Source organism: Meleagris gallopavo, chromosome 11 (genome assembly GCF_905368555.1).
Source record: "Meleagris gallopavo chromosome 11, MGAL_WU_HG_1.1, whole genome shotgun sequence".
Classification (NCBI taxonomy): Eukaryota; Metazoa; Chordata; class Aves; order Galliformes; family Phasianidae; genus Meleagris; species Meleagris gallopavo.
The window spans coordinates 22,041,604-22,057,688 of NC_139414.1; positions in this window are offsets into that span (position 1 = coordinate 22,041,604).

The following is a 16,085-nucleotide window of genomic DNA, read 5'->3' on the forward strand; positions in this document are numbered from 1 at the left end:
GCTCCCGTACGGCTCCCACGGGCCGGGAAGGGCGGAGGGGAACGCGGCGTAGGGCGGCCCCGAGGAGCGGCCACGGAGCCCGGAGGGACGGGAAGGCGACCGACACGGAGCGACACGAGGAGCAGCCGCCCCACGCGGCTCCCTTCTCCCCTCTCCCCGCTCCGTGCGGCCGCGCTGCGCCCGCGGGACGGGATGGAGCCGAAGGGCGGCCGAGGGGAAGGGTTGTGCGGGCTCAGCAGGGCGGATCGCTCGGGCGTTGTGTGCCGATAACTGGCTGCGAGTGATGGATTCGAAGCCGGCTAAATGGGCTCGCTTCAAACCAAACGAAGGTGCTGCTAATGATCGAGTCAATAAAAGTAACGGTGGTGTCGATTGATCCGCGAATAAAGAAGTTAATTAATATGTTGTGAGGAGCTCGTATCGCAGCTGAAGGTGCTCCCCACAAACCCACCGCCGTCACCTGAACCCACCTCAGGCATTGCTGGGTTTCAAACCCTTCCAGTGTGCTCTGATATTGGCACATCTGCCTGCAGGATGAATGTAATAAGCCATGAAAAACATCCTTCGTTGGAACAGAGAGAGATGTCGGGCGGTGTGATGGCACAGTGCGCTTTTCAGTGCAGCTGTGATTGAAATAAAGTACTCTGAATGGGGTATATTTGGATGGGAGCACAGACATTCCCGGTTCCTTGGGATGCCCCGTAGGTCTGTGGCCTGCAGAAGTTGGCCAAGGCTTTCCTGTTTCTATTTCATGTGTTAGAGAGTCTGAACTCATAAATATATATGTATAAAAATGCAGGTTCCATGCAATTTACCTACAGATCCCTCGTGACTCAGCCAATGCACGTGCAAGAAATGCTTTCTGTAGATAACATTTTGGCAGAGGATTGAGGTGGGGATGCTCTGGTATGAGAAGAGCCCAAAGATGAGCTCTTGCAGGTGACACAGACACCTGTCCTGTCCTCGCAGCACCAGCGGGCTGGTCCTGCTCCATGGAGCAGCAGTCTGTGTGCTGCGGTGATGCTGCAGGGTGATGGCAAGGCAGGTGGGAGTCAGACCCCACAGCCACTCACAAGGAGAAAGAAAGCAAGGAGGAAGGAAACCATTTTAAAATTTATTTTATTTTTTAACTTTTTTTTTTTTTTTTTTTTTTTAAGTTCATAGAACTAAATTCAGAGGATAAGATGGAGATACATATAATCTGGTGCATGATCAGCTCAATGCTGCCCTACAATCCAGCTGGGTGCTCCAGGAATAAGCACTGTGCTCCATGCGTCGACTCCCAGTATGCACTGACCCCCTTCCAGCTCTGGTTGTCCCCATCTCATCTGTCCTTTCATGGTCATTTCTTGCTGTTCCTGAGCTTTGTCTTTGCTGCAAAGTAACAACAGATGAAAGTGCACCTCAAGTGTGCCTGTAAATTAAAAACCACAAGTGATCCGCATCGCGTTTCTGTTGTGCTCCAAAGTTTTGAAGGGAACTGGAAAAGCTGCTCTCATTCTCAGCCTTTCCAGCATTTAAGCTGCGGCCACCCTGGGTTTGATGGAAGACCTAATAGGTGTGCTCAGAAATGTGGGTTGTCACTGCTCACAGCCCTGCTGCTGGCCAAGTCCTCCCTCCAGATGTTCCTTAGGCAATTAAGTTGGTGTGAATGAAGAATTCTGATCGTTGCCTACAGCATGGATCTTACTGCTCCAGCTGCACGTTGTTCAAGGTTTTCACTTTCAGGATGCATTTCCCTGCTTTGTCCATCGCTGCTCATTGGATAGCAGCTCAATTTCTGAAGGAGAAATGAGCAGAGACCCCCGGTGCTGACCGTCTTTTCTCAGTGTTGCACAGCATGCCTCCCTTTGTCAGAGCACAGCAGTGAGCACAGCAGTGAGCACAGCGAGCCCACAGGCAGCAGGAGGCTGCTCCCAGCTGCAGGCACGCAGCAATCAGGGTCTGCTCAGTGCACCCACGCTCTGCACATTCACACAGCTGCATCGACACACAGCCCTTATTTGGGGTTGCAGAAGGCTGCCACTTTTCCAGCAGATGTGTTTTAAATGTAACTTTTCTCGGAGGGGAGGGAAGCTGGAAGAATGAGAGAGGGAGAGCTGCTGCTGTGCTCTGGTAGCTGGTGCTGGGCTGCACGCCCTGCCTGCTGCTGTGCTTGCAGTGAGGACAAGTGCTGCCATCCTTTCTGCCCCGCACTGCTCACTGATTCTAGAAAAATGGAACAGTTTCCCAGCCTGGAACAGGTTGCCCAAGGAGGCTGTGGATGCCCCATCCCTGCAGGCGTTCGAGGCCAGGCTGGATGTGGCTCTGGGCAGCCTGGTCTGCTGGTTGGTGACCCTGCACACAGCAGGGGGTTGGAACTGGATGAGCATTGTGGGCCTTTGCAACCCAGGCCATTCTATGATTCTATGATTCTATGATCTGCCTCTGGAAACAAGCAAGATCACCTGTATTGTGTTAATTGTAAAAAATAGAAAAACATGGGTCCAAACGAGACCTGCCTCATATTTGCAAACCTATCCACGTGGCCCTTCTCTGTGCTCAGCTTTCAAATGCTGTGCATTTGAGAGAACATCTTCCTCCTTCACAAAGTTTTTATGGCCTTTGCACATCAGACATGCAGTTCACCAAACATCCCCACTGTAGGCACTAATGGTCTTGTTTGAACGTGTAAAAACCCCCCATGTTGAAACATGGAGGTACAAAATGCACCCACCTGCAAAGCACAAAGCGTTGGAACTTAACAGCAGCTGCAGCTATCCTGAAAGCACTGAGGACGCAGATCTGTGGCTGGTAACACAGTGCCAGGACAGTGCAGACTATTATGAACCTCTTCCTCAAGTTAATTAACAAAAAAAAAGATGACAGTTTGATTAATGCTGCAAGACACTCCAGCGGCACCGCAGCTCAAGCTGTGCTACAGGTTGGTCTCTGCACCTTCACGTGCAGTTTCCATGAGGACGCAGGAACCCAGCTCAGCATCACTGCTCATTCAGTGACCATGGGCTGCAGCAGTGCCTGCCCTCCCCTCCTGCTGCTCTGCCCTTTGGAAGCATCCCTGATGCTGCACCGTCTGCAATGGGCATCAAGAAGGCAGCTGTGTGCTGCGGCCACACGCTGCAGCAGGAGGTGCACAGTTCAGCACATGCACACAGCAGCCACTGCTGCCCTAGGAGCAGCACAGCCCTGCTGCGTTTGTTATTCTTCCATGAGGAGAAGGTCTGGCCACTCAGTGGTGAGGATAACGCCAGAAGCAGTGCACATTCACACGAATTAAAAGGAGCCATTTGTGAAACCAGCACCCTGCTGTGCAGCCCTGTGGGAGAACACCTGGGTCTGCAGTTGAGCTGAGCTGGACCGTGCAGCATCCTGCAGCACAGTGCTGCTCTTGGTGACAGAAACAGCACTCAGGGACCACTGTGTTGTGTCTGCAGTGAGTATTTAGCCAGTGGAAACACGACTAGTGGCCACTGACATAAAATCATAGAATCATAGAATGTCCTGGGTTGCAAAGGACCACAGTGCTCATCCAGTTCCAACCCCCTGCTGTGCGCAGGGTCACCAACCAGCAGCCCAGGCTGCCCAGAGCCACATCCAGCCTGGCCTCGAATGCCTGCAGGGATGGGGCATCCACAGCCTCCTTGGGCAATAGGAGATACGATGTTCTGCTGGAAATTCAGATATTGCCCACAGCCTGTTACCAAAGAGCTGCAAATGCTCAGAACACGCCTGACGCCGTTCCTCTGCTTCACGTGGATCCGTTATTCATCAGGCAAGTTCTCTTCCATGAAGTATTTAGATTTGGAAGTGTTTTGACATGTGGTAATCTTTAAGAAGAAGGTAAACATACTCTTTTTTTAAATTATTATTTTATTTTAAAGAAAATGTAAATAAAGTATTCCCCAAAATATCCATTGGAGGTTAAATGTGGGACAATGGAAACCACATGGAAAGGCTGCGGCCGTTTCTGTGCAGGCTGTGCTGGCTCTGATGGCTGCAGCAGGAGCTGTGCCTGGGTGAGGAGCACACAGCACACAGCCTGCGAGAAGGAGGAAACCATGGGAAATGAGTTAACTGGCTCTGATACACCTCCAATTTCTGTTTTAGATTATCTCAATCACCTCAACAGCTGTAAATTAAACTCAATGCCATCACCATAGCATTTGTCCTTACTATGAAAAGGAATACTGACCAGTATGTATGGCTCCTCGCTATTTGGGGGTGATTTTCCTCCCTGCAGGTGGGATGCAGGTTGTTCTCATGCTGGCTCACCTGGGCACACCAGGGTTGGGATTCTGTACTTTGCATCCCACACAGCTCTGACCCTCAGTGGCTGCAGCCCTGCGTCATGCAGCTGACAAACAGCTTTGTAAAATGGAGCAGATGAAGATGCAGACAGATGTAATCAGCTTAATTACAGAAATAGTTTACAGTGCTTCCCTAGCTAGGCAAAGCATTTTGTATGAATCTCAGAAGTAATTTAACCACAGTAATATTTCTAAACGAAAGATAAACATTTGCAATTTGTACATTATTCTACATTCAGATGTGATTCGTTTAGATTAATTACTAATGGAGTCATTTAATTGCAATCAAGGACTGGTTTCCCTGGGCTGTGAGTGCTCTCTCAGAGCACTCTTTCAGAACATCTGCGTGGAGACTCCTCTGCTAAACAATGGGAGGGCAGAATGCACAGAGCATCAGCTCCTCAGAAAGATGAATGAAGCCTTCTGCTAGAAGTGGATCGTATACGTTTCAAAACAGTTCTTGTTAGCCAAGATACGCCTGAGGTCGGGCTGAGTTATGGGTGATGCATTCCCCTGAGTCATTTGCCTTTATGGCAATTTTGAATGTGAATGCATGTAAAAATTTTCAAGCTTTTGCATCAGTTTTATGAGCGTCCCTCTTGGTTTTCAGAGAAATAAAAACTGACATTCACCAGGAGCTGCTTTGGGGTTTAACGTCTTCCTGTGTGCCCAGGAACTCAGTTGGTCACCATCAGCATGGGGGAACGTGGTGGCTCAGTGTACCTCAGTGCTGCCACTGAGGAAACGGTACATTTGGTCCCATCTGATTTCAGAGAGCTGGGAGAAATAGCTTGTAGATATGTGGATGAATGCGAGGGGTTCAGGAATGCAGAGATAATAATTGGGGCAGAAAGAGGAGTTTCAGTTTTGCCATCAGTAACCATAAGTGCCATCCTGTTCAAAAAACCTGGTGCTTCCATCTTTTAACAGGTATAAAAAAGAGTCATAGTTCCTATAAGGAAGGGAATTTACAAAGCTTGAAGAAACTTTAAAGAAACTTGCGAAGCTTCAGCCTGCATTGGGCACACGTATTATCCTCCAAGTTGCTTGGCTATCACTGTGCCCACGCTGGGGTCAGTCTATGGAGTTCTGCAGCCATGAGGTCAATTCATTGTGCAAATAAAGGGGTGCAGACGCTGTCTCAAAGCAGGGCTCTGCAGCCCCAAATCTGCTCCGAGGAGGCTGGGAGGAAGGGCACAGGCCAAGAGTGCTGCAAGATGGAAACGGAAAAATTCAGGTTTGTCCCAGAAGAAATGCATTCCTCACAAATCACATTTTTCCTTGATTCCTTCTGTACGGCTATTGAGCAAGCACAACCTTGTTTAGCTTAAAAGATCTGAGGAAATTATAGCCTAGGGCTCTTGTCTGGTGTCTGAGTGCTGCTCTTGTCGCTGAAGTCCTGGGGAATGGTTGAAGACCAAATGCCCATTGCTGCTCTCTGACTCGGTGCTGCAGTTTGCCCCGGGACACGCAGGAAGGCATCAGGTGTGGGCAGGCTTTAGAAGAGGCTGGAATTAAATGTGTGCATGGCTTCTGAAGGCAGCTGCGGCTCCTGCAGGGAAGCAACAAGCTCGGTGGGTTGCTTATAGCCAAGTGGTCACAAGTGCTACTGAGGCAAGCGTTGGATCTCTGTGAAATTAGACACAGAAATAAATGGAAAACAACTCTCTGAAGCAAACTGCCGCTGACCTGTGAATTAAAGCCTTCATGCAATAGTAAATGAATTAATTCTGTAAAGCAATCTCATACTTCAGAGCCTATGAGTGCTTTATGCAGAAATAACACATAGCCAAGTGGTAATGAAGAAGGAGAAGAGTGGAAGAGGATACCAACAGTTGGGTCCTTGAAATTTCTCATGTACATTTGTGCTCCTGCAGGAAGAGCAGCATCACACTGATAACCAGGAAATCCAATTTCCCTACATCCATTAATCCATCATCCATTAATGGCCACTGTCTCCACGCTCCCTAGCAGTGGGGAAACCCAAATGTCTCCAGGGCTGCTGGAAGCTCCCTTGCTGCTAGGAGCTGAGGGAGCAGAGCCTTGGAGGAAACCACCCAGTTTGGGAGCAATAGAACTCTCAATGACTGCAGCACTGCAGTTGGGTGTACAAAGGCTGAGAGGTAATGGCCTTAGACAAGAGGTAATGACCTCAGGCTGTGCCAGGGGAGGTCTGGGTTGGATGTTAGGAAACATATTTTTTCTAGAGGAGCAGTCAGGCAATGGAACAGGTTGTCCAGGGAGTAGTGGAGTCACCATCCCTGGAGGTGTTCCACAACCATGGAGATGTGGCACTGAGTGGTCAGTGGGCATGGTGAGGGTGGGTTGAGTTGGGCTTTGTGATCCAAGAGGTCTTTTCCAACCTTAATGATTATGTGCTTTTATCATCTGGCCTCGTATCCAAACTGAATCCAGATTATCTCACGTTCTGAAGACCCCACTGGCTGGGAACTTGGTAGAGTTAAAAGTATTTAATAAAGTATCTCTAGTTTGAAATACTAGTTTGATATCAGAGAGAGAAATGGCTGACTACTCTGGTTACATTTCTATGTAACTGCTTGTAATAGGATTTATTGTTGGGACTCAAACAAATTGGGCTGTCAGAAAAAAACCCCAACATCTTCATACAGAGAGCCATTATGTGGCTGATTTCAGTTGATTTTATTTTTATGATCCAATGAGAACAGAGCAAATTATTGACAGTTTTTTCTGTAATATTAGGTTGATCTTTAAAACATGCACTTTGGAGGTTGTTTGTCTTTTCCTTTGTCTGCTGTCTGCAAACATGGAGATCTGTGGGAATACTGACCACAGCAGCATATTTTATTTGTTGAAAATCAGTCTTGTGTTGTAATAAAGAATATTTGCTGTGGCAGCCTGTTTCTTCTGAAACTGTTTCTGTACCTGCCCCAATGGCCAAACAAAAATGTCTAAAGACTTAAATGCACAGTTATAATACCCTAAGCATGGACTATCAAATTTGTACATTGAACTGACTGCGAATTTCTAGATTAAAACTGAATTCTGATTAATTTATCAAAGATAAATTTATAAATTTATAAAATTTATACAAAGAAACAAAAGGAGAACCGTGAGCTGTGGCACTGTCAGGTTAAAAGGGAGCAAATGCAGTGTGGTCACGGGCTTGTGCCCATCCAGAGAGATGGGGTGGGAATGGCCCTGGCGTGGGGTGAGTATCCCCCTGGTCAGGGACAGATAGAGCAAGAAGGGAACCTATGGTGATAACATCATGGAAACCTCCTTCCTAAGCAGCCTTCTTGGAGATATCCATGCTGTGTGTGGGACTGCAAGTCCACATTTGGGCCCTGGAGAAGATCTGCCAAATGTAAGATGATGGGGGATGTGGTGGGGTGATGGGCATCGACAGCCAGACATGTGGGTGTGAAGGAGATGGCCGGGGACTGAAGGAACAAACAAAAAGCAATCAGTGACCAAGTTGGGTGCCTCCCAGTGCTTATATCCCTTGGCAAATCCTTAACTTTCTGAAGATATTCTTCTTGTATCTGTCTGACTGAGCCATTTCCCAACCTATGCTGGTTTTTCCCAGTGATACAGCACTTTTTATACCCTATTTTGTTGAGTGTGCAGCTGGCAGCCTAGCCAGAGTGACTCAGACTGTGGTAATTAATGGATGCAGGTTAATTTGTGCCATCTGAACTCTTCCAAGCAGTGCTAAACTGAAGCACCAGTGGACGGGTCTGCCTCCCCCAGCCTCCACAACTCCATCTTCCATCATCTCCATCCTCCACAAAAAGGAACAATGACCAAATATACATTAAAAGCAGGAAAACATTAAAAGCACGCCCCAACCTGGACGGCCTTTATTAACTGCCAATATTTGGAACCCACTTTTTATTTCTTTACCTTATTGCAATGAAGGCGATGTAGGAAAAACAAATGGTGGAAGTGGAAAAGGGTTACTCACACAGAGCACAGGCTTTAAAAAATGGTCCTCCCAACCTGTTTAATTTTTTTTGTTGTTGTTTCTAATTTTTTTAATATATACCAGTCACTCCTAATTATTTTAGGTACAACCAGACACTTTTTTTTCTGATTTAGAACAGATTTTAAACAGTTATAAATATAATTTTCTCTTAGCAAACTTAATGAGTCCCTAAAGTGGCTCCAGATGCCAGACAAGTACGTATGCAACATTCCTACTGGAGGATAACTTTTGATATTTAATCAAAAGAAACAAGTTTAACAAACAACACACTAACACATGAAAAGATAACGTGGTGAGAAAATAAAATAGGACTACAAAATTAGGTGAAATTTTTCCAAGATGCAACCAACCAACAGTGAGGCTCTAATAGCAATGTGAAGAAGAACGAAGTAACTGATCTGAGGAGAAGGCAATAATGGAAGGAAGGGGGAATGGAAGGGAATAAAAACAGCTAACAGATAAATGGGAGCTTAACATGCAAAGAAGGAAATCAAAAGAAATACCAAAAAAGGATGCCTTGGATGAGACAAGAATAATAAACTGAGCTGTGTGAGAAAAAGTGCCAGAAATACGACGAGATACAAGGCTCTACAGAAAGCAAAACGTTGAAAATACCCAGGAGAAAAGAGAAAACATGAAAATCCCCATTTTGTAGTAATTGTGGTCCCCTTCAAAAGACACAATTCTATGCTGGAAAACCCCCTGTAAATTAGATTATTGTTTACAGTTATTACTCAACTGTTTCCTATTTAGACTGTCTGCGTTTGATTCAATTCTGCCAAAGCTCCCAGAGAAGCCACTGAGTTGTTACCTGCAAATAAAGGCACAGTGATGTGAATGCATTTGGAACCGAAATTCTCATTATAACACCATTTTTCCTAAAGGCCTTGTGTGATAGAAGTGTGATTAAGCAAAGCTCGGGCTGCATCTCCGCAACCGATGGCCGATAACGCCGTATTGACTTTCACCTGGAGAGGATTTTGTGACCTTGAGCAGCTCAGGCGTTGCCATGCGATCACCACAAATTCCACCTTCAGTGCAAAGCCAGGAGCTACGAACAACCAACCCGTTACAGCCCAAATGTTTGTACACAATGATAAAGTCTGACCCGGTTCTGCAGGTTGTTGGCAATCCGCTGCCAGCACAGAAGGGCAAATTCCTGCACTGTTGTGGCAAGAAGAAAAAGCACTGAAAAGTCATCAAGAAAAAGAAAGAACTGCGAAACTATAGCAAACAAGCAAGAGGAAAACGTTGCAGGTAGATATGGTTACAGGAGAGAATGATTTTATCATCACGTGTCTTAACCAACCCGCTTACCGCATCCTTCACGTTACGGCACTGTTGTGCTGGGTGCTAAAATCAGATCTGAACTCACTTTTAAACGTTCTTCCCTTTGCTCCAGGGTTTCAAACTGTGCCAAAGTGGCATTTATTTTACCACCCCCTTGGCTTTCAATGGTTTGTTTCGCCGCTCTGCAATTATAATGGGTTGCTAATGGAGAGCCTCATTGATAAACTTCCTCGTTAAGAAGAACCCAGAACAAAAAATGATGCTGGTTCTTTAAAAGTTTATCCCTGTGGCACCGTCGTGTAAGCATACATATGGGACAGTAAAAATGGAAGACGACACATTAAATGACATTATTATAAAATGCAATACTCTTGGAATGATCCCTTATTAAATTAGGCTCTATGATCTGAGATGAATTTCCCCGATCCCTAATCCATCACTAGAGAAATATTAAAAGATAGGTCTCAACTGGTATTAGAATCGCACTCAGTCTCTACTTTCATTATTTTGAATTAGGGTGCTACTGGGGGGAAGCCTCTTAATGAGAATTAGAGTGATTCACTGGCCTTCTTTTGGATTTTGACAAGTAAAATATTAACTCTTCAGTCACAGCTGTCGGAATTAAAATACTTGGCAGCCACAGATGCACAAATTAAATTGGCCTTTATGTTTCCATATTGCTGACCTCCTTAGAGGCAAAAACATCAAACTCAACAATAACAGAAAACCCACAGCGTGTCATTTCTTGGAAGAAAATGTATTTATTGAAGTTTTGGTGTTTGTTTCAGTTTTAAACACATAATTGAGCAAAGACAGACCGTTTTTACAAAGGGCTATTATATTAATTTTGCATTCTGTGAAACTTCAGCCGCAAATCAGTTGCTCCGAACCATTAATCAGGGAATAAAATAGTAAATGAAGTTATTGCAGGGATTTCTTAACTGTTGGAACCAATATAAATCAGATTTGCACGCGGTGCATCAGTGAGAACACCTTAATGGCACTGACTGGCATTTTTAGGGTTGTTTTCTGCAAACAATAGGCTCTCCTTCTTAGAAACAGGATGTGAGAGTGCATAATTATCACGTGAGCACCAGGTATTTTATTAACAGGTCTCCAGTTTGTAACAACAAGAGCGGTTGAGTCTAACGGCGTCAAGAAAGCGTCCGTCCTGATCTTTTCCCCTCCTTTTTAATTTACTGCTTTTGTAATGGCGGTGGAATTTCAATTAGTCTTAATTGAGTGTGTCTCAATTAAGCGTGTTTCAATTATAATAAATGTTTCCAAAGCCGAACTTGCAGCATGGGCAAAATCTCATGAAAGGAGGTGCTGCACAGAGGCATTTGTAAGCTGTCCCATGATGAGTGCCCCATAGGGCCTCGGCTGCCCTCCCCTCGGGCTCCCAGCACCACACCGACCCCTCTTTCATCCCAACTGTTGAGCCCAATGCTGATGAATGCATGTTGATGAGCTCCTGGGATGCGTGGCAGGGTGTCATGGGGGCCATGGCTTTGGGACTCTCCATTGCTGGGATACCTGGCGGGGAACTGGGGCTGTGGGAGCACACGTGTTCTGGGAGAAGCACAAAAAGTGATTGCAAACCTTATTCTGCACATCGTTTCTTACCATATTTATTGTTTGTACTTTTGTTTGTTTCCTTTGCCTTCCGACGTGGCATATTTTAAATGAAGGAATAGTTGTCTACCTAATTCTTTTTTCATTTTTTTGCTTTTAGATAAAAAAAAAGATGCTTCACAAATGTCCCCAGAGGCACTGTGACACGCTCAGTGCAGACGGCTGCAGGTGGCCCTGGTGGGCTCAGGGTGGTCGGCCACCCCACGTATCCCTGCTCCCTCCTTCCTCCCATGGTCCCTGCGGCACCCGGGGCTGCTGTTATGCAGAGGGGCTGCGGGCTCCGCCTGTGAATTAGTTGTGCACAGAAGCACTTAATACATCTCCCCCAGAATTAAATGCGTGCGGAGAGCTGCCATAGGGCACGCCGCGAGGTGCTTTAATTTCTTTTTTAGAAGGCATTAGCAGAACTCGATAAAGGGTCAAGTAATTTCATCCAAGTTGCCACTAGTTAGTTAAGAGAAAGCGACAGGCCAGCGGGCTCACTCTGTTACCTTTCCACAAATATATTTTATAAAACGAGAGCTTAAAATTTCTTTCTTTCTTTATTTCTTTTTTTTTAACTTTTTTAAAAAGAGTGATTGCCCGAGAATCGTTTCTTAGCTCCAAAAGATGACCTCCCCGGTAGCTAAACGGGGCGTTTTGATTAATATTTGCTATCGGGCGCTTGGGCTGAGCCCCGAAATGAGATGGTTACTTCTTGGACAGGAGTGACTTTGGTGTGCGAGCGCGGCTCCCGGCTGCAATCCCAGCGAATGCAGAGCGGACAGTGAGCCCGCGGGGAGCGCTGGCAATCATGGCGGAAACAATGTTTACATCGATCATCTGTCACGGTGATTTATGGCTTCATTTTGCTGTAATGGAGAATTAGTGGAAAGATTATCAGGGACTCAACACTTTGGCTTGTTACCCATGTCCAGACGAGCAATTTGTCTCCCTGAAGCAGTGAAATACTTGTGACAGCTCCAACACTTGCCCTAATTCAATCAAGAGAAAATGTTGGAATTAATTTGTTACAAGAAAATTTAAATATGTTCAGCAAACAGTAACCGCAGAGCAGAAGGCTGATTTATTGTGCTCGGCAAGATATCGATCCGCTTCGATCTGGCCCGTGTTGAGGTTTTAATGTGTAATAATTTCCAATTTAAAGCTCCTTTTCAAGATCACGGGTTTAAAGAGAGGGCAGGCTAGGTCTCAAGACCTGATTAGGAGCCTGTTGCAATGGCTTTGTCAAAAGCCTGTTTGAATGTAAATTCATAGTTATCTTTTGCACTATCTTTAATATTCTTGACATGGATTTTATTGTGTGTCAAACCTCAGGCCAGCTGCCTGCCACAACCGTTAATGAAACATCTTAGGAAATAAATCTCAGTCTTTATACAATATTTTAAAAAATCTGAAACATTAGATGTCAGCGAGGAAGGTTTAACAGCATCTCTTTTTTTCCCCCCGCACAGTAAACCGTCAGAGATATAGCAGTTTTACAGCGTGTCTACACAATTAGATTGAATTATTGTGTAAATACTATAATGCCATAAGCTTAAATTCCAAAGTCTGCACAAACGTTTTAGGGACGTGTACAAATCTGTTACCTTCACTGACGGTATGACAGTTTATTCTACCGTACCTATATACAATTTTAAGGCTCCCATTATTAAAACGCTCTTCCCTGATGCCAGTAGGAAACACCTTCCGCCACTCAAGAAGGTGTTTGGGCCATCAGAAACTCGGAAATGAGAATCTGAGCCCAGAGAGCTGCCTGGGCATCCACGGTGCTGGGTGCCATTGTACCAGGCTGAGCACCGCGCCGATGGGACCCCAGCAATGGGGAGTGCTCGACCAGCCCTGTAACCCCGGTTCTGACGATTGATTTAAAGGGAAATCCTGACCTCCGGTCCTGTAAAGCTTGTGTCACAGCCTCCTGGGCAGCTCCCGGTGCCAGTTTTCTCTTCCATTTTTAGAGCATGGGTGACTCACGTAATTAGAGAGCAATCTTGCTCAACCCAATCAATAAAGAGTCATCACCCACCATTGGAGGCAGTCATACAGAAGTATTTGCTTGCTCATTAGTGGAGCTCAGGCATTAGTTTACTTCAGCTAGCCTCGGTTTTGCTGCCTTATCCTTAGGGAAAAAGAAAATCTGAAAAATAAGTTCCTCGTTTCATAACAGCACTGCTGCAAAACTTTCATTCTGACAGCACGGAGGCAGTTGAGGTGAGGCCTTGGAGTCATCCATGAGATGCGTCACTCAGTTGTGCCACGCTCCTGCCTTGGCCTCCTGAATGGAAGGGCCATTCTCCACAGCCATCTGCTGCATCCTCTGCCACCACGTTCCTCAGCAGAAGACATCATGTCTCAAGAAGTCAAAGGGCTGTGCTGACATCTCTCTCGATGCCTTCACTCCAAGGATATAACCTCCCATCTCGCTCTTCTCTATGAGCAAGATTTTTCCCCCTTTCTGAAGCATTCCCTATAGATCCTTCCACATGTGTGCACTTACATGCCTTTGGAAAAGCAAATACAACATTATTAAATTTTTTGCATGAGTTAGATCATAAAAAAAAAAAAAAAGGATACTGGACACATTGTATAAGCTTTATGAAGTGAGATGTCTCTGCATTGTCAAGATGTGCAATGACTGGGGGCTTTAGTGTTGAGAATTAGCATTTCTTTGCAAATGCTGTGATGGTATTGTACTCAAACTTCTGTAAATCCATAATTATAATTCAGTTTTTCATTACAAACCATAAACATAAATATTTCTGTGGTCATTGGTGGAATTTAACTTCTGCAGTACATAATATCTACACATGTGTTTCCTATTTTGTTCTTAACCGTACAATAACATGCATGCTAGAGCTAGTAAAATATTATTATAAAACTCTCTTTGCTGCAAATCTTGATGTAGCTTGCTATCAACATATGTTCCCGGGAGTTGAGAGGAGTCAGCAGAGCTGATGTGAAGAGCCGTGGCCATCAGGACGCACAGGGTGATGTGCCTGCTGGCAGCAGGCTGGCCCTTGCGTGCCCCTTGCACTTTGCTGATATTGGCTTATTTGTAGCTGGTTCAGCCAGGGCTTCCCTTGGGCTGGAGGAAGCTCGGCGCTGCAGGCAGAGCAGGACCAAGCACCTCCAGGTGCCATCAGCAGGCAGGACCCACGGAGAAGGGAGGGCTGCCCTGCCTCTGTTTTGACGGGAACTAGAGGAGAATTGGGCCCTGACATTTAAAACTGAATGGGACTGATATTTGAAGTGGAGATGAATTGGCATTTGGAATAGCCCCATGCTCTGATGTTTTGTTATTTTTCAATTTTTTTGCAGTGATTCTTTTATTGCCTTGGAGGTGGCTGTGCTCGCGGGGCTTCCTGTGCTGGGCTATGGTGCTTGCTGTTACTTCACCAGCACGTGCAGGCAAGAATAAAAAGCTTCTGGTTGGTACGAGTGAGATGCAGGATGTCCACACCCATCAACACGTTGAAACAAGAGCAAGAAAAGAGCCTGAGATGGGAGCCAGGCACAAATACGATGTTCTCAAGCTGTCAGGAGGAATGCTAGGTTAAATTGTGCTTAAACCACAATGATGTTGGTGAACGGTGTTAAAAGACCATATTGTAGATTAATAATACAAGCAGAAATTTAAAAACCTCATTCGATTTTCAGAGCCATGTGCTCAGTTTGCTGTCCTCACTCTCTGCTAGAACAGCCAAGAACTGGTTTGGTTTGTGCTGTGCCCAGAGGAAGGCACTTCCTTGGCTCCCACTTACCAACACGGCCCTAAAACCAGGCTGCCAGCCCCACCAGGGAGTGCTGGTTTGTATGTGAGAACTCCAGTCAGGATTTGGAACTGCTTTCTGCAATTGTCTTAATTGCCCAAATGAAAGCTTAGAGGCAGTTGGTTCCTGCAAACGTCAATGTTGATAGGAGTTTGAGAGAATGTCATTCCCTTCGAGATGGATTTGCACAGAGTAAAGCATTCATAGAAAAGCAGTCTTTAAATGAGTCACCAATTGTGAACTTTATAATGATGCCAGCCATTAACAATAGGCCCCTTGGATCCTTCTTTCCTTAATTCCCACAACATTTTTTTTTTCTTTCTACAAGGTCATTTTAGGTCTTCGGTCCCAATAATAACTTGTGCTGTGAGCCATTGCAGACAAAGCTGTCTTCAGCCTTTCAGCTCAGAGGGAGCAACTTGATGGCACTGTAGGATGAATCCCACATCTCCACCAACCCAGCATGGCACTGGGATGGTACAGCCTGCAGGCTGGGGCGGCCACTGGCTGCTTGGGGCTTGGGCTGTGTCCTGCAGAAGGGTAGCATCCCCTGCACTGGCCAAAGCAAGCTTTTGGGGTGAGATCCCAGCCAGGGTTTTCTCTGAAGCCACCAAGTTGCCATTTAGCAAGAGCTCCCATTGTTGCACAGATGAATCCAATCACAGCGATTTGTTTTGCAAAGCAGGGCTCAGCTCCTTGTTACTCTCATTTAACCAAGCTATTTCAAAAAGAGCTGAAAACACTTAACTTCTAAAATTCCTTTCTTTTTTTTTTTTTTTTTTTTTGAAGCCTTATATAAATCAGCTTTTAACTGTCTGTTAAGAAACGTTGTTAGTAAACAGCTCCATTTGCAGAGATAGCAAAACCGAAAATAAAGGCTGGGGCCGCTCTGGTGGCTCAGCAGACCTGCAGAAACCAGCTCAGAACTGCTCTGCACGTGGCACACAACATTAGCTTTCCCTAACCACAGAGCAACCAGATACGGCCTACATCTCAGACAATACACCCACAGTTAACCCTTTCCTCCAGCTTCTGGTCAGTGGCTCCAGGGTGGAGGCAGAGCAAGGCTGTGGGGAGAGGGATGGCCTCTTCTTCGTGGATGGACAGCCCAGCCTG